This window comes from Delphinapterus leucas, chromosome 11, assembly GCF_059928025.1.
Source record: "Delphinapterus leucas isolate spDelLeu-1000000601 "Yukka" chromosome 11, BTC_Dleu_Yukka2, whole genome shotgun sequence".
Taxonomy (NCBI): Eukaryota; Metazoa; Chordata; class Mammalia; order Artiodactyla; family Monodontidae; genus Delphinapterus; species Delphinapterus leucas.
The window spans coordinates 29,694,369-29,720,748 of NC_143139.1; positions in this window are offsets into that span (position 1 = coordinate 29,694,369).

The following is a 26,380-nucleotide window of genomic DNA, read 5'->3' on the forward strand; positions in this document are numbered from 1 at the left end:
CCAGAGATAGTCGGCTTGCGTTCTTACTGCAATTTAAGTCCCGTCCTTCCTGTGGCACTGCAGGCTTTTGAATAGCGACAGGCCCAGAGGAGCAGCTGCAGCGTACCTTGGTTGTGGCAGTTCGCTTGACGCAGTACACCCCACTTCGAGAAGTTGATTCGGGGAAGGAAACACAGGGTAAGCTGTGTCTCTTTGGGCTTGTGAGAAACCACAGGGGTGTATGCTGAGTGTGCCCATGGAAACGCGGGCCTGCTGAAGCTAGTCTTGCTTTCCCATTTTGAAGGCTGCATTGACGCTGCCTTGAAGACACCTGACACTCCCTGATCTTGACAGGTCTGTAAACCCTGTAAGAGTGCTTCGGGAAAAAATATGAGTCTGCTCTGTGTAAAGCAGGTACTTCATTGGCCGCGGTTGGGGTCCGCCTGACCAGCTCTAGAGCGAAAGGGAATCTCAACGTGAACAGTTGCCTCCAGGTTAGGTCCCTAGTAGCCATACAGAAACGGAGGCAGGCAGCTCTTTCCATGACTTCTTAGTCGCTTATATGTTTACTTTCAAGGAAGTACTCTTTTCAGGACTCCTAAGCCTCTCGGGTATGCATCACTTTCCCTCCGAGTTCACTGAGTACCTCCAGACCTCGGTGCGCCGGCTGTGCAACTTCGAGGCTCATTGGTTGATCCCTCGGAGGCCCTCTGTGCGTGCCGAGTGCTGGGCAACACACTGTACGTTCCTTGAGCAGCGCTACATTTCCAGAGTCCTCGAACAGCCTCAGGACAACACTTCTGGTGAGTCCGACTTTGCCAATGCCCTTGTGTGAGCTGCCATGAGAAAACACTGTGCTTTGCATACTTCGAGGAACTCGTGGCTGAAGTCACTCTATTCGAGGAGGAAGTCAGCATCTTACCATGCAGTGTCGCTAACGGCACACCCAGCATGAACACAAGCCTGGAAGTAAGGCCCTGATTTTCCGAGCAGAAACGGAGGCGTGCAGCAGTTTCCAGGAGGCGGTGGCCTCGGCTCTGGGTACCTTCAACGGTAGCAGAGTCTTCTGGACACCTAGGAGGCTGGCGTGGGCACCCTGCTCCCGGCAGGAACACTGAGTGTCGCCAGGCCCACCTGGGTCTGCTAAGCAACATCCAGGCCCGTAGCTCTTTAGAGCCCCTCTGTGTATGCGGAGCGTAGGGAAACGCACTGCACTCTCTTTGGCAGCAGCTTAATTTCCTCAGCACTCACACACGTTCACGAACACCGTTCTGGCACATCCCACACGGCGTCGAAGTCTTTCGCATTGCCCTAGGCTGAGCTGAACTCTGAGAAACCCTCGGCTTCGCATTCCACCTAGGACCTCCTGCCTGAAGTCACCGTGCCTCCCAGAGATAGTCGGCTTGCGTTCTTACTGCAATTTAAGTCCCGTTCTTCCTGTGGCACTGCAGGCTTTTGAATAGCGACAGGCCCAGAGGAGCAGCTGCAGCGTACCTTGGTTGGGGCAGTTCGCTTGACGCAGTACACCCCACTTCGAGAAGTTGATTCGGGGAAGGAAACACAGGGTAAGCTGTGTCTCTTTGGGCTTGTGAGAAACCACAGGGGTGTATGCTGAGTGTGCCCATGGAAACGGGGGCCTGCTGGAGCTAGTCTTGCTTTCCCATTTTGAAGGCTGCATTGACGCTGCCTTGAAGACACCTGACACTCCCTGATCTTGACAGGTCTGTAAACCCTGTAAGAGTGCTTCGGGAAAAAATATGAGTCTGCTCTGTGTAAAGCAGGTGCTTCATTGGCCGCTGTTGTGGTCCGCCTGACCAGCTCTAGAGCTAAAGGGAATCTCAACGTGAAAAGTTGCCTCCAGGTTAGGTCCCTAGTAGCCATACAGAAACGGAGGCAAGCAGCTCTTTCCATGACTTCTTAGTCGCTTATATGTTTACTTTCAAGGAAGTACTCTTTTCAGGACTCCTAAGCCTCTCGGGTATGCATCACTTTTCCTCCGAGTTCACTGAGTACCTCCAGACCCCGGTGCGCCGGCTGTGTAACTTCGAGGCCCATTGGTTGATCCCTCGGAGGCCCTCCTTGCGTGCCGAGTAATGGGCAACACACTGTACGTTCCTTGAGCAGCGCTACATTTCCAGAGTCCTCGAACAGCCTCAGGACAGCACTTCTGGTGAGTCCGACTTTGCCATGGCCCTTGTGTGAGCTGCCATGAGAAAACACTGTGCTTTGCATACTTCGAGGAACTCGTGGCTGAAGTCACTCTATTCGAGGAGGAAGTCAGCATCTTACCATGCAGTGTCGCTAACGGCACACCCAGCATGAACAGAGGCCTGGAAGTAAGGCCCTGATTTTCCGAGCAGAAACGGAGGCGTGCAGCAGTTTCCAGGAGGCGGTGGCCTCGGCTCTCGGTACCTTCAACGGTAGCAGAGTCTTCTGGACACCTAGGAGGCTGGCGTGGGCACCCTGCACCCGGCAGGAACACTGAGTGTCGCCAGGCCCACCTGGGTCTGCTAAGCAACATCCAGGCCCGTAGCTCTTTAGAGCCCCTCTGTGTACGCGGAGCGTAGGGAAACGCGCTGCACTCTCTTTGGGAGCAGCTTAATTTCCTCAGCACTCACACACGTTCACGAACACCGTTCTGGCACATCCCACACGGCTCGAAGTCTTTCGCATTGCCCTAGGCTGAGCTGAACTCTGAGAAACCCTGGGCTTCGCATTCCCCCTAGGACCTCCTGCCTGAAGTCACCGTGCCTCCCAGAGGTAGTCGGCTTGCGTTCTTACTGCAATTTAAGTCCCGTTCTTCCTGTGGCACTGCAGGCTTTTGAATAGCGCCAGGCCCAGAGGAGCAGCTGCGGCGTTCCTTGGTTGGGGCAGTTCGCTTGATGCAGAACACCCCACTTCGAGAAGTTGATTCGGGGAAGGAAACACAGGGTAAGCTGTGTCTCTTTGGGCTTGTGAGAAAGCACAGGGGTGTATGCTGAGTGTGCCCATGGAAACGGGGGCCTGCTGGAGCTAGCCTTGCTTTCCCATTTTGAAGGCTGCATTGACGCTGCCTTGAAGACTCCTTGCACTCCTTGCCTTTGGCAGGCCTGTAAACCCTGTAAGAGTGCTTCGGGAAAAAATATGAGTCTGCTCTGTGTAAAGCAGGTGCTTCATTGGCCGCTGTTGGGGTCCGCCTGACCAGCTCTAGAGCTAAAGGGAATCTCAACGTGAAAAGTTGCCTCCAGGTTAGGTCCCTAGTAGCCACACAGAAACGGAGGCAGGCAGCTCTTTCCATGACTCCTTAGTCGCTTATATGTTTACTTTCAAGGAAGTACTCTTTTCAGGACTCCTAAGCCTCTCGGGTATGCATCACTTTCCCTCCGAGTTCACTGAGTACCTCCAGACCCCGGTGCGCCGGCTGTGTAACTTCGAGGCCCATTGGTTGATCCCTCGGAGGCCCTCTTTGCGTGCCGAGTGATGGGCAACACACTGTACGTTCCTTGAGCAGCGCTACATTTCCAGAGTCCTCGAACAGCCTCAGGACAGCACTTCTGGTGAGTCCGACTTTGCCATGGCCCTTGTGTGAGCTGCCATGAGAAAACACTGTGCTTTGCATACTTCGAGGAACTCGTGGCTGAAGTCACTCTATTCGAGGAGGAAGTCAGCATCTTACCATGCAGTGTCGCTAACGGCACACCCAGCATGAACAGAGGCCTGGAAGTAAGGCCCTGATTTTCCGAGCAGAAACGGAGGCGTGCAGCAGTTTCCAGGAGGCGGTGGCCTCGGCTCTCGGTACCTTCAACGGTAGCAGAGTCTTCTGGACACCTAGGAGGCTGGCGTGGGCACCCTGCACCCGGCAGGAACACTGAGTGTCGCCAGGCCCACCTGGGTCTGCTAAGCAACATCCAGGCCCGTAGCTCTTTAGAGCCCCTCTGTGTACGCGGAGCGTAGGGAAACGCACTGCACTCTCTTTGGGAGCAGCTTAATTTCCTCAGCACTCACACACGTTCACGAACACCGTTCTGGCACATCCCACACGGCTCGAAGTCTTTCGCATTGCCCTAGGCTGAGCTGAACTCTGAGAAACCCTCGGCTTCGCATTCCCCCTAGGACCTCCTGCCTGAAGTCACCGTGCCTCCCAGAGATAGTCGGCTTGCGTTCTTACTGCAATTTAAGTCCCGTTCTTCCTGTGGCACTGCAGGCTTTTGAATAGCGCCAGGCCCAGAGGAGCAGCTGCGGCGTTCCTTGGTTGGGGCAGTTCGCTTGATGCAGAACACCCCACTTCGAGAAGTTGATTCGGGGAAGGAAACACAGGGTAAGCTGTGTCTCTTTGGGCTTGTGAGAAAGCACAGGGGTGTATGCTGAGTGTGCCCATGGAAACGGGGGCCTGCTGGAGCTAGCCTTGCTTTCCCATTTTGAAGGCTGCATTGACGCTGCCTTGAAGACTCCTTACACTCCTTGCCTTTGGCAGGCCTGTAAACCCTGTAAGAGTGCTTCGGGAAAAAATATGAGTCTGCTCTGTGTAAAGCAGGTGCTTCATTGGCCGCTGTTGGGGTCCGCCTGACCAGCTCTAGAGCTAAAGGGAATCTCAACGTGAAAAGTTGCCTCCAGGTTAGGTCCCTAGTAGCCACACAGAAACGGAGGCAGGCAGCTCTTTCCATGACTTCTTAGTCGCTTATATGTTTACTTTCAAGGAAGTACTCTTTTCAGGACTCCTAAGCCTCTCGGGTATGCATCACTTTTCCTCCGAGTTCACTGAGTACCTCCAGACCCCGGTGCGCCGGCTGTGTAACTTCGAGGCCCATTGGTTGATCCCTCGGAGGCCCTCTTTGCGTGCCGAGTAATGGGCAACACACTGTACGTTCCTTGAGCAGCGCTACATTTCCAGAGTCCTCGAACAGCCTCAGGACAACACTTCTGGTGAGTCCGACTTTGCCATGGCCCTTGTGTGAGCTGCCATGAGAAAACACTGTGCTTTGCATACTTCGAGGAACTCGTGGCTGAAGGCACTCTATTCGAGGAGGAAGTCAGCATCTTACCATGCAGTGTCGCTAACGGCACACCCAGCATGAACAGAGGCCTGGAAGTAAGGCCCTGATTTTCCGAGCAGAAACGGAGGCGTGCAGCAGTTTCCAGGAGGCGGTGGCCTCGGCTCTGGGTACCTTCAACGGTAGCAGAGTCTTCTGGACACCTAGGAGGCTGGCGTGGGCACCCTGCTCCCGGCAGGAACACTGAGTGTCACCAGGCCCACCTGGGTCTGCTAAGCAACATCCAGGCCCGTAGCTCTTTAGAGCCCCTCTGTGTACGCGGAGCGTAGGGAAACGCACTGCACTCTCTTTGGCAGCAGCTTAATTTCCTCAGCACTCACACACGTTCACGAACACCGTTCTGGCACATCCCACACGGCGTCGAAGTCTTTCGCATTGCCCTAGGCTGAGCTGAACTCTGAGAAACCCTCGGCTTCGCATTCCACCTAGGACCTCCTGCCTGAAGTCACCGTGCCTCCCAGAGATAGTCGGCTTGCGTTCTTACTGCAATTTAAGTCCCGTCCTTCCTGTGGCACTGCAGGCTTTTGAATAGCGACAGGCCCAGAGGAGCAGCTGCAGCGTACCTTGGTTGGGGCAGTTCGCTTGATGCAGAACACCCCACTTCGAGAAGTTGATTCGGGGAAGGAAACACAGGGTAAGCTGTGTCTCTTTGGGCTTGTGAGAAACCACAGGGGTGTATGCTGAGTGTGCCCATGGAAACGGGGGCCTGCTGAAGCTAGTCTTGCTTTCCCATTTTGAAGGCTGCATTGACGCTGCCTTGAAGACACCTGACACTCCCTGATCTTGACAGGTCTGTAAACCCTGTAAGAGTGCTTCGGGAAAAAATATGAGTCTGCTCTGTGTAAAGCAGGTGCTTCATTGGCCGCGGTTGGGGTCCGCCTGACCAGCTCTAGAGCGAAAGGGAATCTCAACGTGAACAGTTGCCTCCAGGTTAGGTCCCTAGTAGCCGTACAGAAACGGAGGCAGGCAGCTCTTTCCATGACTTCTTAGTCGCTTATATGTTTACTTTCAAGGAAGTACTCTTTTCAGGACTCCTAAGCCTCTCGGGTATGCATCACTTTCCCTCCGAGTTCACTGAGTACCTCCAGACCCCGGTGCGCCGGCTGTGCAACTTCGAGGCTCATTGGTTGATCCCTCGGAGGCCCTCTGTGCGTGCCGAGTGCTGGGCAACACACTGTACGTTCCTTGAGCAGCGCTACATTTCCAGAGTCCTCGAACAGCCTCAGGACAACACTTCTGGTGAGTCCGACTTTGCCATGGCCCTTGTGTGAGCTGCCATGAGAAAACACTGTGCTTTGCATACTTCGAGGAACTCGTGGCTGAAGTCACTCTATTCGAGGAGGAAGTCAGCATCTTACCATGCAGTGTCGCTAACGGCACACCCAGCATGAACACAAGCCTGGAAGTAAGGCCCTGATTTTCCGAGCAGAAACGGAGGCGTGCAGCAGTTTCCAGGAGGCGGTGGCCTCGGCTCTGGGTACCTTCAACGGTAGCAGAGTCTTCTGGACACCTAGGAGGCTGGCGTGGGCACCCTGCTCCCGGCAGGAACACTGAGTGTCGCCAGGCCCACCTGGGTCTGCTAAGCAACATCCAGGCCCGTAGCTCTTTAGAGCCCCTCTGTGTATGCGGAGCGTAGGGAAACGCACTGCACTCTCTTTGGCAGCAGCTTAATTTCCTCAGCACTCACACACGTTCACGAACACCGTTCTGGCACATCCCACACGGCGTCGAAGTCTTTCGCATTGCCCTAGGCTGAGCTGAACTCTGAGAAACCCTCGGCTTCGCATTCCACCTAGGACCTCCTGCCTGAAGTCACCGTGCCTCCCAGAGATAGTCGGCTTGCGTTCTTACTGCAATTTAAGTCCCGTTCTTCCTGTGGCACTGCAGGCTTTTGAATAGCGACAGGCCCAGAGGAGCAGCTGCAGCGTACCTTGGTTGGGGCAGTTCGCTTGACGCAGTACACCCCACTTCGAGAAGTTGATTCGGGGAAGGAAACACAGGGTAAGCTGTGTCTCTTTGGGCTTGTGAGAAACCACAGGGGTGTATGCTGAGTGTGCCCATGGAAACGGGGGCCTGCTGGAGCTAGTCTTGCTTTCCCATTTTGAAGGCTGCATTCACGCTGCCTTGAAGACACCTGACACTCCCTGATCTTGACAGGTCTGTAAACCCTGTAAGAGTGCTTCGGGAAAAAATATGAGTCTGCTCTGTGTAAAGCAGGTGCTTCATTGGCCGCGGTTGGGGTCCGCCTGACCAGCTCTAGAGCTAAAGGGAATCTCAACGTGAAAAGTTGCCTCCAGGTTAGGTCCCTAGTAGCCATACAGAAACGGAGGCAGGCAGCTCTTTCCATGACTTCTTAGTCGCTTTTATGTTTACTTTCAGGGAAGTACTCTTTTCAGGACTCCTAAGCCTCTCGGGTATGCATCACTTTCCCTCCGAGTTCACTGAGTACCTCCAGACCCCGGTGCGCCGGCTGTGCAACTTCGAGGCCCATTGGTTGATCCCTCGGAGGCCCTCTGTGCGTGCCGAGTGATGGGCAACACACTGTACGTTCCTTGAGCAGCGCTACATTTCCAGAGTCCTCGAACAGCCTCAGGACAACACTTCTGGTGAGTCCGACTTTGCCATGGCCCTTGTTTGAGCTGCCATGAGAAAACACTGTGCTTTGCATACTTCGAGGAACTCGTGGCTGAAGTCACTCTATTCGAGGAGGAAGTCAGCATCTTACCATGCAGTGTCGCTAACGGCACACCCAGCATGAACACAAGCCTGGAAGTAAGGCCCTGATTTTCCGAGCAGAAACGGAGGCGTGCAGCAGTTTCCAGGAGGCGGTGGCCTCGGCTCTGGGTACCTTCAACGGTAGCAGAGTCTTCTGGACACCTAGGAGGCTGGCGTGGGCACCCTGCTCCCGGCAGGAACACTGAGTGTCGCCAGGCCCACCTGGGTCTGCTAAGCAACATCCAGGCCCGTAGCTCTTTAGAGCCCCTCTGTGTATGCGGAGCGTAGGGAAACGCACTGCACTCTCTTTGGCAGCAGCTTAATTTCCTCAGCACTCACACACGTTCACGAACACCGTTCTGGCACATCCCACACGGCGTCGAAGTCTTTCGCATTGCCCTAGGCTGAGCTGAACTCTGAGAAACCCTCGGCTTCGCATTCCACCTAGGACCTCCTGCCTGAAGTCACCGTGCCTCCCAGAGATAGTCGGCTTGCGTTCTTACTGCAATTTAAGTCCCGTTCTTCCTGTGGCACTGCAGGCTTTTGAATAGCGACAGGCCCAGAGGAGCAGCTGCAGCGTACCTTGGTTGGGGCAGTTCGCTTGACGCAGTACACCCCACTTCGAGAAGTTGATTCGGGGAAGGAAACACAGGGTAAGCTGTGTCTCTTTGGGCTTGTGAGAAACCACAGGGGTGTATGCTGAGTGTGCCCATGGAAACGGGGGCCTGCTGGAGCTAGTCTTGCTTTCCCATTTTGAAGGCTGCATTGACGCTGCCTTGAAGACACCTGACACTCCCTGATCTTGACAGGTCTGTAAACCCTGTAAGAGTGCTTCGGGAAAAAATATGAGTCTGCTCTGTGTAAAGCAGGTGCTTCATTGGCCGCGGTTGGGGTCCGCCTGACCAGCTCTAGAGCGAAAGGGAATCTCAACGTGAACAGTTGCCTCCAGGTTAGGTCCCTAGTAGCCATACAGAAACGGAGGCAGGCAGCTCTTTCCATGACTTCTTAGTCGCTTATATGTTTACTTTCAAGGAAGTACTCTTTTCAGGACTCCTAAGCCTCTCGGGTATGCATCACTTTCCCTCCGAGTTCACTGAGTACCTCCAGACCCCGGTGCGCCGGCTGTGCAACTTCGAGGCCCATTGGTTGATCCCTCGGAGGCCCTCTGTGCGTGCCGAGTGATGGGCAACACACTGTACGTTCCTTGAGCAGCGCTACATTTCCAGAGTCCTCGAACAGCCTCAGGACAACACTTCTGGTGAGTCCGACTTTGCCATGGCCCTTGTTTGAGCTGCCATGAGAAAACACTGTGCTTTGCATACTTCGAGGAACTCGTGGCTGAAGTCACTCTATTCGAGGAGGAAGTCAGCATCTTACCATGCAGTGTCGCTAACGGCACACCCAGCATGAACACAAGCCTGGAGGTAAGGCCCTGATTTTCCGAGCAGAAACGGAGGCGTGCAGCAGTTTCCAGGAGGCGGTGGCCTCGGCTCTGGGTACCTTCAACGGTAGCAGAGTCTTCTGGACACCTAGGAGGCTGGCGTGGGCACCCTGCTCCCGGCAGGAACACTGAGTGTCGCCAGGCCCACCTGGGTCTGCTAAGCAACATCCAGGCCCGTAGCTCTTTAGAGCCCCTCTGTGTATGAGGAGCGTAGGGAAACGCACTGCACTCTCTTTGGCAGCAGCTTAATTTCCTCAGCACTCACACACGTTCACGAACACCGTTCTGGCACATCCCACACGGCTCGAAGTCTTTCGCATTGCCCTAGGCTGAGCTGAACTCTGAGAAACCCTCGGCTTAGCATTCCCCCTAGGACCTCCTGCCTGAAGTCACCGTGCCTCCCAGAGATAGTCGGCTTGCGTTCTTACTGCAATTTAAGTCCCGTTCTTCCTGTGGCACTGCAGGCTTTTGAATAGCGCCAGGCCCAGAGGAGCAGCTGCGGCGTTCCTTGGTTGGGGCAGTGCGCTTGATGCAGAACACCCCACTTGGAGAAGTTGATTCGGGGAAGGAAACACAGGGTAAGCTGTGTCTCTTTGGGCTTGTGAGAAAGCACAGGGGTGTATGCTGAGTGTGCCCATGGAAACGGGGGCCTGCTGGAGCTAGCCTTGCTTTCCCATTTTGAAGGCTGCATTCACGCTGCCTTGAAGACACCTTACACTCCTTGCCCTTGGCAGGCCTGTAAACCCTGTAAGAGTGCTTCGGGAAAAAATATGAGTCTGCTCTGTGTAAAGCAGGTGCTTCATTGGCCGCTGTTGTGGTCCGCCTGACCAGCTCTAGAGCTAAAGGGAATCTCAACGTGAAAAGTTGCCTCCAGGTTAGGTCCCTAGTAGCCATACAGAAACGGAGGCAAGCAGCTCTTTCCATGACTTCTTAGTCGCTTTTATGTTTACTTTCAAGGAAGTACTCTTTTCAGGACTCCTAAGCCTCTCGGGTATGCATCACTTTCCCTCCGAGTTCACTGAGTACCTCCAGACCCCGGTGCGCCGACTGTGCAACTTAGAGGCCCATTGGTTGATCCCTCGGAGGCCCTCTGTGCGTGCCGAGTGATGGGCAACACACTGTACGTTCCATGAGCAGCGCTACATGTCCAGAGTCCTCGAACAGCCTCAGGACAACACTTCTGGTGAGTCCGACTTTGCCATGGCCCTTGTTTGAGCTGCCATGAGAAAACACTGTGCTTTGCATACTTCGAGGAACTCGTGGCTGAAGTCACTCTATTCGAGGAGGAAGTCAGCATCTTACCATGCAGTGTCGCTAACGGCACACCCAGCATGAACACAAGCCTGGAAGTAAGGCCCTGATTTTTCGAGCAGAAACGGAGGCGTGCAGCAGTTTCCAGGAGGCGGTGGCCTCGGCTCTGGGTACCTTCAACGGTAGCAGAGTCTTCTGGACACCTAGGAGGCTGGCGTGGGCACCCTGCTCCCGGCAGGAACACTGAGTGTCGCCAGGCCCACCTGGGTCTGCTAAGCAACATCCAGGCCCGTAGCTCTTTAGAGCCCCTCTGTGTATGCGGAGCGTAGGGAAACGCACTGCACTCTCTTTGGCAGCAGCTTAATTTCCTCAGCACTCACACACGTTCACGAACACCGTTCTGGCACATCCCACACGGCGTCGAAGTCTTTCGCATTGCCCTAGGCTGAGCTGAACTCTGAGAAACCCTCGGCTTCGCATTCCCCCTAGGACCTCCTGCCTGAAGTCACCGTGCCTCCCAGAGATAGTCGGCTTGCGTTCTTACTGCAATTTAAGTCCCGTTCTTCCTGTGGCACTGCAGGCCTTTGAATAGCGACAGGCCCAGAGGAGCAGCTGCAGCGTACCTTGGTTGGGGCAGTTCGCTTGACGCAGTACACCCCACTTCGAGAAGTTGATTCGGGGAAGGAAACACAGGGTAAGCTGTGTCTCTTTGGGCTTGTGAGAAACCACAGGGGTGTATGCTGAGTGTGCCCATGGAAACGGGGGCCTGCTGGAGCTAGTCTTGCTTTCCCATTTTGAAGGCTGCATTGACGCTGCCTTGAAGACACCTTACACTCCTTGCCCTTGGCAGGCCTGTAAACCCTGTAAGAGTGCTTCGGGAAAAAATATGAGTCTGCTCTGTGTAAAGCAGGTGCTTCATTGGCCGCTGTTGGGGTCCGCCTAACCAGCTCTAGAGCTAAGGGAATCTCAACGTGAAAAGTTGCCTCCAGGTTATGCCCTTAGTAGCCGTGCAGAAAGGAGGAAGGCCGCTGTTTCCATGAGTTCTTAGTCGCTTATATGTTTACTTTCAAGGAAGTACTCTTTTCAGGACTCCTAAGCCTCTCGGGTATGCATCACTTTCCCTCCGAGTTCACTGAGTACCTCCAGACCCCGGTGCGCCGACTGTGCAACTTCGAGGCCCATTGGTTGATCCCTCGGAGACCCTCTGTGCGTGCCGAGTGATGGGCAACACACTGTACGTTCCTTGAGCAGAGCTACATTTCCAGAGTCCTCGAACAGCCTCAGGACAACACTTCTGGTGAGTCCGACTTTGCCATGGCCCTTGTGTGAGCTGCCATGAGAAAACACTGTGCTTTGCATACTTCGAGGAACTCGTGGCTGAAGTCACTCTATTCGAGGAGGAAGTCAGCATCTTACCATGCAGTGTTGCTAACGGCACACCCAGCATGAACACAGGCCTGGAAGTAAGGCCCTGATTTTCCGAGCAGAAACGGAGGCGTGCAGCAGTTTCCAGGAGGCGGTGGCCTCGGCTCTGGGTCCCTTCAACGGTAGCAGAGTCTTCTGGACACCTAGGAGGCTGGCGTGGGCACCCTGCACCCGGCAGGAACACTGAGTGTCGCCAGGCCCACCTGGGTCTGCTAAGCAACATCCAGGCCCGTAGCTCTTTAGAGCCCCTCTGTGTACGCGGAGCGTAGGGAAACGCACTGCACTCTCTTTGGGAGCAGCTTAATTTCCTCAGCACTCACACACGTTCACGAACACCGTTCTGGCACATCCCACACGGCTTCGAAGTCTTTCGCATTGCCCTAGGCTGAGCTGAACTCTGAGAAACCCTCGGCTTCGCATTCCACCTAGGACCTCCTGCCTGAAGTCACCGTGCCTCCCAGAGATAGTCGGCTTGCGTTCTTACTGCAATTTAAGTCCCGTTCTTCCTGTGGCACTGCAGGCTTTTGAATAGCGCCAGGCCCAGAGGAGCAGCTGCGGCGTTCCTTGGTTGGGGCAGTTCGCTTAATGCAGAACACCCCACTTCGAGAAGTTGATTCGGGGAAGGAAACACAGGGTAAGCTGTGTCTCTTTGGGCTTGTGAGAAAGCACAGGGGTGTATGCTGAGTGTGCCCATGGAAACGGGGGCCTGCTGCAGCTAGCCTTGCTTTCCCATTTTGAAGGCTGCATTGACGCTGCCTTGAAGACTCCTTACACTCCTTGCCTTTGGCAGGCCTGTAAACCCTGTAAGAGTGCTTCGGGAAAAAATATGAGTCTGCTCTGTGTAAAGCAGGTGCTTCATTGGCCGCTGTTGGGGTCCGCCTGACCAGCTCTAGAGCTAAAGGGAATCTCAACGTGAAAAGTTGCCTCCAGGTTAGGTCCCTAGTAGCCACACAGAAAAGGAGGCAGGCAGCTCTTTCCATGACTTCTTAGTTGCTTATATGTTTACTTTCAAGGAAGTACTCTTTTCAGGACTCCTAAGCCTCTCGGGTGTGCATCACTTTCCCTCCGAGTTCACTGAGTACCTCCAGACCCCGGTGCGCCGGCTGTGTAACTTCGAGGCCCATTGGTTGATCCCTCGGAGGCCCTCTGTGCGTGCCGAGTAATGGGCAACACACTGTACGTTCCTTGAGCAGCGCTACATTTCCAGAGTCCTCGAACAGCCACAGGACAACACTTCTGGTGAGTCCGACTTTGCCATGGCCCTTGTGTGAGCTGCCATGAGAAAACACTGTGCTTTGCATACTTCGAGGAACTCGTGGCTGAAGTCACTCTATTCGAGGAGGAAGTCAGCATCTTACCATGCAGTGTCGCTAACGGCACACCCAGCATGAACACAAGCCTGGAAGTAAGGCCCTGATATTCCGACCAGAAACGGAGGCGTGCAGCAGTTTCCAGGAGGCGGTGGCCTCGGCTCTGGGTCCCTTCAACGGTAGCAGAGTCTTCTGGACACCTAGGAGGCTGGCGTGGGCACCCTGCACCCGGCAGGAACACTGAGTGTCGCCAGGCCCACCTGGGTCTGCTAAGCAACATCCAGGCCCGTAGCTCTTTAGAGCCCCTCTGTGTACGCGGAGCGTAGGGAAACGCACTGCACTCTCTTTGGCAGCAGCTTAATTTCCTCAGCACTCACACACGTTCACGAACACCGTTCTGGCACATCCCACACGGCGTCGAAGTCTTTCGCATTGCCCTAGGCTGAGCTGAACTCTGAGAAACCCTCGGCTTCGCATTCCACCTAGGACCTCCTGCCTGAAGTCACCGTGCCTCCCAGAGATAGTCGGCTTGCGTTCTTACTGCAATTTAAGTCCCGTCCTTCCTGTGGCACTGCAGGCTTTTGAATAGCGCCAGGCCCAGAGGAGCAGCTGCAGCGTACCTTGGTTGGGGCAGTTCGCTTGACGCAGTACACCCCACTTCGAGAAGTTGATTCGGGGAAGGAAACACAGGGTAAGCTGTGTCTGTTTGGGCTTGTGAGAAAGCACAGGGGTGTATGCTGAGTGTGCCCATGGAAACGGGGGCCTGCTGGAGCTAGTCTTGCTTTCCCATTTTGAAGGCTGCATTCACGCTGCCTTGAAGACACCTTACACTCCTTGCCCTTGGCAGGCCTGTAAACCCTGTAAGAGTGCTTCGGGAAAAAATATGAGTCTGCTCTGTGTAAAGCAGGTGCTTCATTGGCCGCTGTTGGGGTCCACCTGACCAGCTCTAGAGCTAAAGGGAATCTCAACGTGAAAAGTTGCCTCCAGGTTAGGTCCCTAGTAGCCATACAGAAACGGAGGCAGGCAGCTCTTTCCATGACTTCTTAGTCGCTTTTATGTTTACTTTCAAGGAAGTACTCTTTTCAGGACTCCTAAGCCTCTCGGGTATGCATCACTTTCCCTCCGAGTTCACTGAGTACCTCCAGACCCCGGTGCGCCGGCTGTGCAACTTCGAGGCCCATTGGTTGATCCCTCGGAGGCCCTCTGTGCGTGCCGAGTGATGGGCAACACACTGTACGTTCCTTGAGCAGCGCTACATTTCCAGAGTCCTCGAACAGCCTCAGGACAACAATTCTGGTGAGTCCGACTTTGCCATGGCCTTTGTTTGAGCTGCCATGAGAAAACACTGTGCTTTGCATACTTCGAGGAACTCGTGGCTGAAGTCACTCTATTCGAGGAGGAAGTCAGCATCTTACCATGCAGTGTCGCTAACGGCACACCCAGCATGAACAGAAGCCTGGAAGTAAGGCCCTGATTTTTCGAGCAGAAACGGAGGCGTGCAGCAGTTTCCAGGAGGCGGTGGCCTCGGCTCTGGGTACCTTCAACGGTAGCAGAGTCTTCTGGACACCTAGGAGGCTGGCGTGGGCACCCTGCTCCCGGCAGGAACACTGAGTGTCGCCAGGCCCACCTGGGTCTGCTAAGCAACATCCAGGCCCGTAGCTCTTTAGAGCCCCTCTGTGTACGCGGAGCGTAGGGAAACGCACTGCACTCTCTTTGGGAGCAGCTTAATTTCCTCAGCACTCACACACGTTCACGAACACCGTTCTGGCACATCCCACACGGCGTCGAAGTCTTTCGCATTGCCCTAGGCTGAGCTGAACTCTGAGAAACCCTCGGCTTCGCATTCCCCCTAGGACCTCCTGCCTGAAGTCACCGTGCCTCCCAGAGATAGTCGGCTTGCGTTCTTACTGCAATTTAAGTCCCGTTCTTCCTGTGGCACTGCAGGCTTTTGAATAGCGCCAGGCCCAGAGGAACAGGTGCGGCGTTCCTTGGTTGGGGCAGTGCGCTTGATGCAGAACACCCCACTTGGAGAAGTTGATTCGGGGAAGGAAACACAGGGTAAGCTGTGTCTCTTTGGGCTTGTGAGAAAGCACAGGGGTGTATGCTGAGTGTGCCCATGGAAACGGGGGCCTGCTGGAGCTAGCCTTGCTTTCCCATTTTGAAGGCTGCATTCACGCTGCCTTGAAGACACCTTACACTCCTTGCCCTTGGCAGGCCTGTAAACCCTGTAAGAGTGCTTCGGGAAAAAATATGAGTCTGCTCTGTGTAAAGCAGGTGCTTCATTGGCCGCTGTTGTGGTCCGCCTGACCAGCTCTAGAGCTAAAGGGAATCTCAACGTGAAAAGTTGCCTCCAGGTTAGGTCCCTAGTAGCCATACAGAAACGGAGGCAAGCAGCTCTTTCCATGACTTCTTAGTCGCTTTTATGTTTACTTTCAAGGAAGTACTCTTTTCAGGACTCCTAAGCCTCTCGGGTATGCATCACTTTCCCTCCGAGTTCACTGAGTACCTCCAGACCCCGGTGCGCCGACTGTGCAACTTCGAGGCCCATTGGTTGATCCCTCGGAGGCCCTCTGTGCGTGCCGAGTGATGGGCAACATACTGTACGTTCCTTGAGCAGCGCTACATTTCCAGAGTCCTCGAACAGCCTCAGGACAACACTTCTGGTGAGTCCGACTTTGCCATGGCCCTTGTTTGAGCTGCCATGAGAAAACACTGTGCTTTGCATACTTCGAGGAACTCGTGGCTGAAGTCACTCTATTCGAGGAGGAAGTCAGCATCTTACCATGCAGTGTCGCTAACGGCACACCCAGCATGAACACAAGCCTGGAAGTAAGGCCCTGATTTTCCGAGCAGAAACGGAGGCGTGCAGCAGTTTCCAGGAGGCGGTGGCCTCGGCTCTGGGTACCTTCAACGGTAGCAGAGTCTTCTGGACACCTAGGAGGCTGGCGTGGGCACCCTGCTCCCGGCAGGAACACTGAGTGTCGCCAGGCCCACCTGGGTCTGCTAAGCAACATCCAGGCCCGTAGCTCTTTAGAGCCCCTCTGTGTATGCGGAGCGTAGGGAAACGCACTGCACTCTCTTTGGCAGCAGCTTAATTTCCTCAGCACTCACACACGTTCACGAACACCGTTCTGGCACATCCCACACGGCGTCGAAGTCTTTCGCATTGCCCTAGGCTGAGCTGAACTCTGAGAAACCCTCGGCTTCGCATTCCCCCTAGGACCTCCTGCCTGAAGTCACCGTGCCTCCCAGAGATAGTCGGCTTGCGTTCTTACTGCAATTTAAGTCCCGTTCTTCCTGTGGCACTGCAGGCTTTTGAATAGAGACAGGCCCAGAGGAGCAGCTGCAGCGTACCTTGGTTGGGGCAGTTCGCTTGACGCAGTACACCCCACTTCGAGAAGTTGATTCGGGGAAGGAAACACAGGGTAAGCTGTGTCTCTTTGGGCTTGTGAGAAACCACAGGGGTGTATGCTGAGTGTGCCCATGGAAACGGGGGCCTGCTGGAGCTAGTCTTGCTTTCCCATTTTGAAGGCTGCATTGACGCTGCCTTGAAGACACCTGACACTCCCTGATCTTGACAGGTCTGTAAACCCTGTAAGAGTGCTTCGGGAAAAAATATGAGTCTGCTCTGTGTAAAGCAGGTGCTTCATTGGCCGCTGTTGGGGTCCGCCTAACCAGCTCTAGAGCTAAGGGAATCTCAACGTGAAAAGTTGCCTCCAGGTTAGGCCCTTAGTAGCCGTGCAGAAAGGAGGAAGGCCGCTGTTTCCATGAGTTCTTAGTCGCTTATATGTTTACTTTCAAGGAAGTACTATTTTCAGGACTCCTAAGCCTCTCGGGTATGCATCACTTTCCCTCCGAGTTCACTGAGTACCTCCAGACCCCGGTGCGCCGGCTGTGCAACTTCGAGGCCCATTGGTTGATCCCTCGGAGACCCTCTGTGCGTGCCGAGTGATGGGCAACACACTGTACGTTCCTTGAGCAGAGCTACATTTCCAGAGTCCTCGAACAGCCTCAGGACAACACTTCTGGTGAGTCCGACTTTGCCATGGCCCTTGTGTGAGCTGCCATGAGAAAACACTCTGCTTTGCATACTTCGAGGAACTCGTGGCTGAAGTCACTCTATTCGAGGAGGAAGTCAGCATCTTACCATGCAGTGTCGCTAACGGCACACCCAGCATGAACACAGGCCTGGAAGTAAGGCCCTCATTTGCCGAGCAGAAACGGAGGCGTGCAGCAGTTTCCAGGAGGCGGTGGCCTCGGCTCTGGGTCCCTTCAACGGTAGCAGAGTCTTCTGGACACCTAGGAGGCTGGCGTGGGCACCCTGCACCCGGCAGGAACACTGAGTGTCGCCAGGCCCACCTGGGTCTGCTAAGCAACATCCAGGCCCGTAGCTCTTTAGAGCCCCTCTGTGTACGCGGAGCGTAGGGAAACGCACTGCACTCTCTTTGGGAGCAGCTTAATTTCCTCAGCACTCACACACGTTCACGAACACCGTTCTGGCACATCCCACACGGCGTCGAAGTCTTTCGCATTGCCCTAGGCTGAGCTGAACTCTGAGAAACCCTCGGCTTCGCATTCCCCCTAGGACCTCCTGCCTGAAGTCACCGTGCCTCCCAGAGATAGTCGGCTTGCGTTCTTACTGCAATTTAAGTCCCGTTCTTCCTGTGGCACTGCAGGCTTTTGAATAGCGCCAGGCCCAGAGGAGCAGCTGCGGCGTTCCTTGGTTGGGGCAGTGCGCTTGATGCAGAACACCCCACTTGGAGAAGTTGATTCGAGGAAGGAAACACAGGGTAAGCTGTGTCTCTTTGGGCTTGTGAGAAAGCACAGGGGTGTATGCTGAGTGTGCCCATGGAAACGGGGGCCTGCTGGAGCTAGCCTTGCTTTCCCATTTTGAAGGCTGCATTCACGCTGCCTTGAAGACACCTTACACTCCTTGCCCTTGGCAGGCCTGTAAACCCTGTAAGAGTGCTTCGGGAAAAAATATGAGTCTGCTCTGTGTAAAGCAGGTGCTTCATTGGCCGCTGTTGGGGTCCGCCTAACCAGCTCTAGAGCTAAGGGAATCTCAACGTGAAAAGTTGCCTCCAGGTTAGGCCCTTAGTAGCCTTGCAGAAAGGAGGAAGGCCGCTGTTTCCATGAGTTCTTAGTCGCTTATATGTTTACTTTCAAGGAAGTACTCTTTTCAGGACTCCTAAGCCTCTCGGGTATGCATCACTTTCCCTCCGAGTTCACTGAGTACCTCCAGACCCCGGTGCGCCGGCTGTGCAACTTCGAGGCCCATTGGTTGATCCCTCGGAGACCCTCTCTGCGTGCCGAGTGATGGGCAACACACTGTACGTTCCTTGAGCAGCACTACATTTCCAGAGTCCTCGAACAGCCTCAGGACAACACTTCTGGTGAGTCCGACTTTGCCATGGCCGTTGTGTGAGCTGCGTTGAGAAAACACTGTGCTTGGCATACTTCGAGGAACTCGTGGCTGAAGTCACGCTGCTCGAGGAGGAAGTCAGCATCTTACCATGCAGTGTCGCTAACGGCACACCCAGCATGAACACAAGCCCGGAAGTAAGGCCCTGATTTTCCGAGCAGAAACGGAGGCGTGCAGCAGTTTCCAGGAGGCGGTGGCCTCGGCTCTGGGTACCTTCAACGGTAGCAGAGTCTTCTGGACACCTAGGAGGCTGGCGTGGGCACCCTGCTCCCGGCAGGAACACTGAGTGTCGCCAGGCCCACCTGGGTCTGCTAAGCAACATCCAGGCCCGTAGCTCTTTAGAGCCCCTCTGTGTACGCGGAGCGTAGGGAAACGCGCTGCACTCTCTTTGGCAGCAGGTTAATTTCCTCAGCACTCACACACGTTCACGAACACCGTTCTGGCACATCCCACACGGCGTCGAAGTCTTTCGCATTGCCCTAGGCTGAGCTGAACTCTGAGAAACCCTCGGCTTCGCATTCCCCCTAGGACCTCCTGCCTGAAGTCACCGTGCCTCCCAGAGATAGTCGGCTTGCGTTCTTACTGCAATTTAAGTCCCGTCCTTCCTGTGGCACTTCAGGCTTTTGAATAGCGCCAGGCCCAGAGGAGCAGCTGCGGCGTTCCTTGGTTGGGGCAGTGCGCTTGATGCAGAACACCCCACTTGGAGAAGTTGATTCGGGGAAGGAAACACAGGGTAAGCTGTGTCTCTTTGGGCTTGTGAGAAAGCACAGGGGTGTATGCTGAGTGTGCCCATGGAAACGGGGGCCTGCTGGAGCTAGCCTTGCTTTCCCATTTTGAAGGCTGCATTCACGCTGCCTTGAAGACACCTTACACTCCTTGCCCTTGGCAGGCCTGTAAACCCTGTAAGAGTGCTTCGGGAAAAAATATGAGTCTGCTCTGTGTAAAGCAGGTGCTTCATTGGCCGCGGTTGGGGTCCGCCTGACCAGCTCTAGAGCGAAAGGGAATCTCAACGTGAACAGTTGCCTCCAGGTTAGGTCCCTAGTAGCCATACAGAAACGGAGGCAGGCAGCTCTTTCCATGACTTCTTAGTCGCTTATATGTTTACTTTCAAGGAAGTACTCTTTTCAGGACTCCTAAGCCTCTCGGGTATGCATCACTTTCCCTCCGAGTTCACTGAGTACCTCCAGACCCCGGTGCGCCGGCTGTGCAACTTCGAGGCCCATTGGTTGATCCCTCGGAGGCCCTCTGTGCGTGCCGAGTGCTGGGCAACACACTGTACGTTCCTTGAGCAGCGCTACATTTCCAGAGTCCTCGAACAGCCTCAGGACAACACTTCTGGTGAGTCCGACTTTGCCATGGCCTTTGTGTGAGGTGCCATGAGAAAACACTCTGCTTTGCATACTTCGAGGAACTCGTGGCTGAAGTCACTCTATTCGAGGAGGAAGTCAGCATCTTACCATGCAGTGTCGCTAACGGCACACCCAGCATGAACAGAGGCCTGGAAGTAAGGCCCTGATTTTCCGAGCAGAAACGGAGGCGTGCAGCAGTTTCCAGGAGGCGGTGGCCTCGGCTCTGGGTCCCTTCAACGGTAGCAGAGTCTTCTGGACACCTAGGAGGCTGGCGTGGGCACCCTGCACCCGGCAGGAACACTGAGTGTCGCCAGGCCCACCTGGGTCTGCTAAGCAACATCCAGGCCCGTAGCTCTTTAGAGCCCCTCTGTGTACGCGGAGCGTAGGGAAACGCACTGCACTCTCTTTTGGAGCAGCTTAATTTCCTCAGCACTCATACACGTTCACGAACACCGTTCTGGCACATCCCACACGGCGTCGAAGTCTTTCGCATTGCCCTAGGCTGAGCTGAACTCTGAGAAACCCTCGGCTTCGCATTCCCCCTAGGACCTCCTGCCTGAAGTCACCGTGCCTCCCAGAGATAGTCGGCTTGCGTTCTTACTGCAATTTAAGTCCCGTCCTTCCTGTGGCACTGCAGGCTTTTGAATAGCGCCAGGCCCAGAGGAGCAGCTGCGGCGTTCCTTGGTTGGGGCAGTGCGCTTGATGCAGAACACCCCACTTGGAGAAGTTGATTCGGGGAAGGAAACACAGGGTAAGCTGTGTCTCTTTGGGCTTGTGAGAAAGCACAGGGGTGTATGCTGAGTGTGCCCATGGAAACGGGGGCCTGCTGGAGCTAGTCTTGCTTTCCCATTTTGAAGGCTGCATTGACGCTGCCTTGAAGACACCTGACACTCCCTGATCTTGACAGGTCTGTAAACCCTGTAAGAGTGCTTCGGGAAAAAATATGAGTCTGCTCTGTGTAAAGCAGGTGCTTCATTGGCCGCGGTTGGGGTCCGCCTGACCAGCTCTAGAGCGAAAGGGAATCTCAACGTGAACAGTTGCCTCCAGGTTAGGTCCCTAGTAGCCATACAGAAACGGAGGCAGGCAGCTCTTTCCATGACTTCTTAGTCGCTTATATGTTTACTTTCAAGGAAGTACTCTTTTCAGGACTCCTAAGCCTCTCGGGTATGCATCACTTTCCCTCCGAGTTCACTGAGTACCTCCAGACCCCGGTGCGCCGGCTGTGCAACTTCGAGGCCCATTGGTTGATCCCTCGGAGGCCCTCTGTGCGGGCCGAGTGCTGGGCAACACACTGTACGTTCCTTGAGCAGCGCTACATTTCCAGAGTCCTCGAACAGCCTCAGGACAACACTTCTGGTGAGTCCGACTTTGCCATGGCCCTTGTTTGAGCTGCCATGAGAAAACACTGTGCTTTGCATACTTTGATGAACTCGTGGCTGAAGTCACTCTATTCGAGGAGGAAGTCAGCATCTTACCATGCAGTGTCGCTAACGGCACACCCAGCATGAACACAAGCCTGGAAGTAAGGCCCTGATTTTCCGAGCAGAAACGGAGGCGTGCAGCAGTTTCCAGGAGGCGGTGGCCTCGGCTCTGGGTCCCTTCAACGGTAGCAGAGTCTTCTGGACACCTAGGAGGCTGGCGTGGGCACCCTGCTCCCGGCAGGAACACTGAGTGTCGCCAGGCCCACCTGGGTCTGCTAAGCAACATCCAGGCCCGTAGCTCTTTAGAGCCCCTCTGTGTATGCGGAGCGTAGGGAAACGCACTGCACTCTCTTTGGCAGCAGCTTAATTTCCTCAGCACTCACACACGTTCACGAACACCGTTCTGGCACATCCCACACGGCGTCGAAGTCTTTCGCATTGCCCTAGGCTGAGCTGAACTCTGAGAAACCCTCGGCTTCGCATTCCACCTAGGACCTCCTGCCTGAAGTCACCGTGCCTCCCAGAGATAGTCGGCTTGCGTTCTTACTGCAATTGAAGTCCCGTCCTTCCTGTGGCACTGCAGGCTTTTGAATAACGACAGGCCCAGAGGAGCAGCTGCAGCGTACCTTGGTTGGGGCAGTTCGCTTGACGCAGTACACCCCACTTGGAGAAGTTGATTCGGGGAAGGAAACACAGGGTAAGCTGTGTCTCTTTGGGCTTGTGAGAAACCACAGGGGTGTATGCTGAGTGTGCCCATGGAAACGGGGGCCTGCTGGAGCTAGTCTTGCTTTCCCATTTTGAAGGCTGCATTGACGCTGCCTTGAAGACACCTGACACTCCCTGATCTTGACAGGTCTGTAAACCCTTTAAGAGTGCTTCGGGAAAAAATATGAGTCTGCTCTGTGTAAAGCAGGTGCTTCATTGGCCGCGGTTGGGGTCCGCCTGACCAGCTCTAGAACTAAAGGGAATCTCAACGTGAACAGTTGCCTCCAGGTTAGGTCCCTAGTAGCCATACAGAAACGGAGGCAGGCAGCTCTTTCCATGACTTCTTAGTCGCTTATATGTTTACTTTCAAGGAAGTACTCTTTTCAGGACTCCTAAGCCTCTCGGGTATGCATCACTTTCCCTCCGAGTTCACTGAGTACCTCCAGACCCCGGTGCGCCGGCTGTGCAACTTCGAGGCCCATTGGTTGACCCCTCGGAGGCTCTCTGTGCGTGCCGAGTGATGGGCAACACACTGTACATTCCTTGAGCAGCGCTACATTTCCAGAGTCCTCGAACAGCCTCAGGACAACACTTCTGGTGAGTCCGACTTTGCCATGGCCCTTGTGTGAGCTGCCATGAGAAAACACTGTGCTTTGCATACTTCGAGGAACTCGTGGCTGAAGTCACTCTATTCGAGGAGGAAGTCAGCATCTTACCATGCAGTGTTGCTAACGGCACACCCAGCATGAACACAGGCCTGGAAGTAAGGCCCTGATTTTCCGAGCAGAAACGGAGGCGTGCAGCAGTTTCCAGGAGGCGGTGGCCTCGGCTCTGGGTCCCTTCAACGGTAGCAGAGTCTTCTGGACACCTAGGAGGCTGGCGTGGGCACCCTGCACCCGGCAGGAACACTGAGTGTCGCCAGGCCCACCTGGGTCTGCTAAGCAACATCCAGGCCCGTAGCTCTTTAGAGCCCCTCTGTGTACGCGGAGCGTAGGGAAACGCACTGCACTCTCTTTGGGAGCAGCTTAATTTCCTCAGCACTCACACACGTTCACGAACACCGTTCTGGCACATCCCACACGGCTTCGAAGTCTTTCGCATTGCCCTAGGCTGAGCTGAACTCTGAGAAACCCTCGGCTTCGCATTCCACCTAGGACCTCCTGCCTGAAGTCACCGTGCCTCCCAGAGATAGTCGGCTTGCGTTCTTACTGCAATTTAAGTCCCGTTCTTCCTGTGGCACTGCAGGCTTTTGAATAGCGCCAGGCCCAGAGGAGCAGCTGCGGCGTTCCTTGGTTGGGGCAGTTCGCTTCATGCAGAACACCCCACTTCGAGAAGTTGATTCGGGGAAGGAAACACAGGGTAAGCTGTGTCTCTTTGGGCTTGTGAGAAAGCACAGGGGTGTATGCTGAGTGTGCCCATGGAAACGGGGGCCTGCTGCAGCTAGCCTTGCTTTCCCATTTTGAAGGCTGCATTGACGCTGCCTTGAAGACTCCTTACACTCCTTGCCTTTGGCAGGCCTGTAAACCCTGTAAGAGTGCTTCGGGAAAAAATATGAGTCTGCTCTGTGTAAAGCAGGTGCTTCATTGGCCGCTGTTGGGGTCCGCCTGACCAGCTCTAGAGCAAAAGGGAATCTCAACGTGAAAAGTTGCCTCCAGGTTAGGTCCCTAGTAGCCACACAGAAAAGGAGGCAGGCAGCTCTTTCCATGACTTCTTAGTTGCTTATATGTTTACTTTCAAGGAAGTACTCTTTTCAGGACTCCTAAGCCTCTCGGGTGTGCATCACTTTCCCTCCGAGTTCACTGAGTACCTCCAGACCCCGGTGCGCCGGCTGTGTAACTTCGAGGCCCATTGGTTGATCCCTCGGAGGCCCTCTGTGCGTGCCGAGTAATGGGCAACACACTGTACGTTCCTTGAGCAGCGCTACATTTCCAGAGTCCTCGAACAGCCACAGGACAACACTTCTGGTGAGTCCGACTTTGCCATGGCCCTTGTGTGAGCTGCCATGAGAAAACACTGTGGTTTGCATACTTCGAGGAACTCGTGGCTGAAGTCACTCTATTCGAGGAGGAAGTCAGCATCTTACCATGCAGTGTCGCTAACGGCACACCCAGCATGAACACAAGCCTGGAAGTAAGGCCCTGATATTCCGACCAGAAACGGAGGCGTGCAGCAGTTTCCAGGAGGCGGTGGCCTCGGCTCTGGGTCCCTTCAACGGTAGCAGAGTCTTCTGGACACCTAGGAGGCTGGCGTGGGCACCCTGCACCCGGCAGGAACACTGAGTGTCGCCAGGCCCACCTGGGTCTGCTAAGCAACATCCAGGCCCGTAGCTCTTTAGAGCCCCTCTGTGTACGCGGAGCGTAGGGAAACGCACTGCACTCTCTTTGGCAGCAGCTTAATTTCCTCAGCACTCACACACGTTCACGAACACCGTTCTGGCACATCCCACACGGCGTCGAAGTCTTTCGCATTGCCCTAGGCTGAGCTGAACTCTGAGAAACCCTCGGCTTCGCATTCCCCCTAGGACCTCCTGCCTGAAGTCACCGTGCCTCCCAGAGATAGTCGGCTTGCGTTCTTACTGCAATTGAAGTCCCGTCCTTCCTGTGGCACTGCAGGCTTTTGAATAGCGCCAGGCCCAGAGGAGCAGCTGCAGCGTACCTTGGTTGGGGCAGTTCGCTTGACGCAGTACACCCCACTTCGAGAAGTTGATTCGGGGAAGGAAACACAGGGTAAGCTGTGTCTCTTTGGGCTTGTGAGAAAGCACAGGGGTGTATGCTGAGTGTGCCCATGGAAACGGGGGCCTGCTGGAGCTAGTCTTGCTTTCCCATTTTGAAGGCTGCATTCACGCTGCCTTGAAGACACCTTACACTCCTTGCCCTTGGCAGGCCTGTAAACCCTGTAAGAGTGCTTCGGGAAAAAATATGAGTCTGCTCTGTGTAAAGCAGGTGCTTCATTGGCCGCTGTTGGGGTCCACCTGACCAGCTCTAGAGCTAAAGGGAATCTCAACGTGAAAAGTTGCCTCCAGGTTAGGTCCCTAGTAGCCATACAGAAACGGAGGCAGGCAGCTCTTTCCATGACTTCTTAGTCGCTTTTATGTTTACTTTCAAGGAAGTACTCTTTTCAGGACTCCTAAGCCTCTCGGGTATGCATCACTTTCCCTCCGAGTTCACTGAGTACCTCCAGACCCCGGTGCGCCGGCTGTGCAACTTCGAGGCCCATTGGTTGATCCCTCGGAGGCCCTCTGTGCGTGCCGAGTGATGGGCAACACACTGTACGTTCCTTGAGCAGCGCTACATTTCCAGAGTCCTCGAACAGCCTCAGGACAACAATTCTGGTGAGTCCGACTTTGCCATGGCCTTTGTTTGAGCTGCCATGAGAAAACACTGTGCTTTGCATACTTCGAGGAACTCGTGGCTGAAGTCACTCTATTCGAGGAGGAAGTCAGCATCTTACCATGCAGTGTCGGTAACGGCACACCCAGCATGAACAGAAGCCTGGAAGTAAGGCCCTGATTTTCCGAGCAGAAACGGAGGCGTGCAGCAGTTTCCAGGAGGCGGTGGCCTCGGCTCTGGGTACCTTCAACGGTAGCAGAGTCTTCTGGACACCTAGGAGGCTGGCGTGGGCACCCTGCTCCCGGCAGGAACACTGAGTGTCGCCAGGCCCACCTGGGTCTGCTAAGCAACATCCAGGCCCGTAGCTCTTTAGAGCCCCTCTGTGTACGCGGAGCGTAGGGAAACGCACTGCACTCTCTTTGGGAGCAGCTTAATTTCCTCAGCACTCACACACGTTCACGAACACCGTTCTGGCACATCCCACACGGCGTCGAAGTCTTTCGCATTGCCCTAGGCTGAGCTGAACTCTGAGAAACCCTCGGCTTCGCATTCCCCCTAGGACCTCCTGCCTGAAGTCACCGTGCCTCCCAGAGATAGTCGGCTTGCGTTCTTACTGCAATTTAAGTCCCGTTCTTCCTGTGGCACTGCAGGCTTTTGAATAGCGCCAGGCCCAGAGGAACAGCTGCGGCGTTCCTTGGTTGGGGCAGTGCGCTTGATGCAGAACACCCCACTTGGAGAAGTTGATTCGGGGAAGGAAACACAGGGTAAGCTGTGTCTCTTTGGGCTTGTGAGAAAGCACAGGGGTGTATGCTGAGTGTGCCCATGGAAACGGGGGCCTGCTGGAGCTAGCCTTGCTTTCCCATTTTGAAGGCTGCATTCACGCTGCCTTGAAGACACCTTACACTCCTTGCCCTTGGCAGGCCTGTAAACCCTGTAAGAGTGCTTCGGGAAAAAATATGAGTCTGCTCTGTGTAAAGCAGGTGCTTCATTGGCCGCTGTTGTG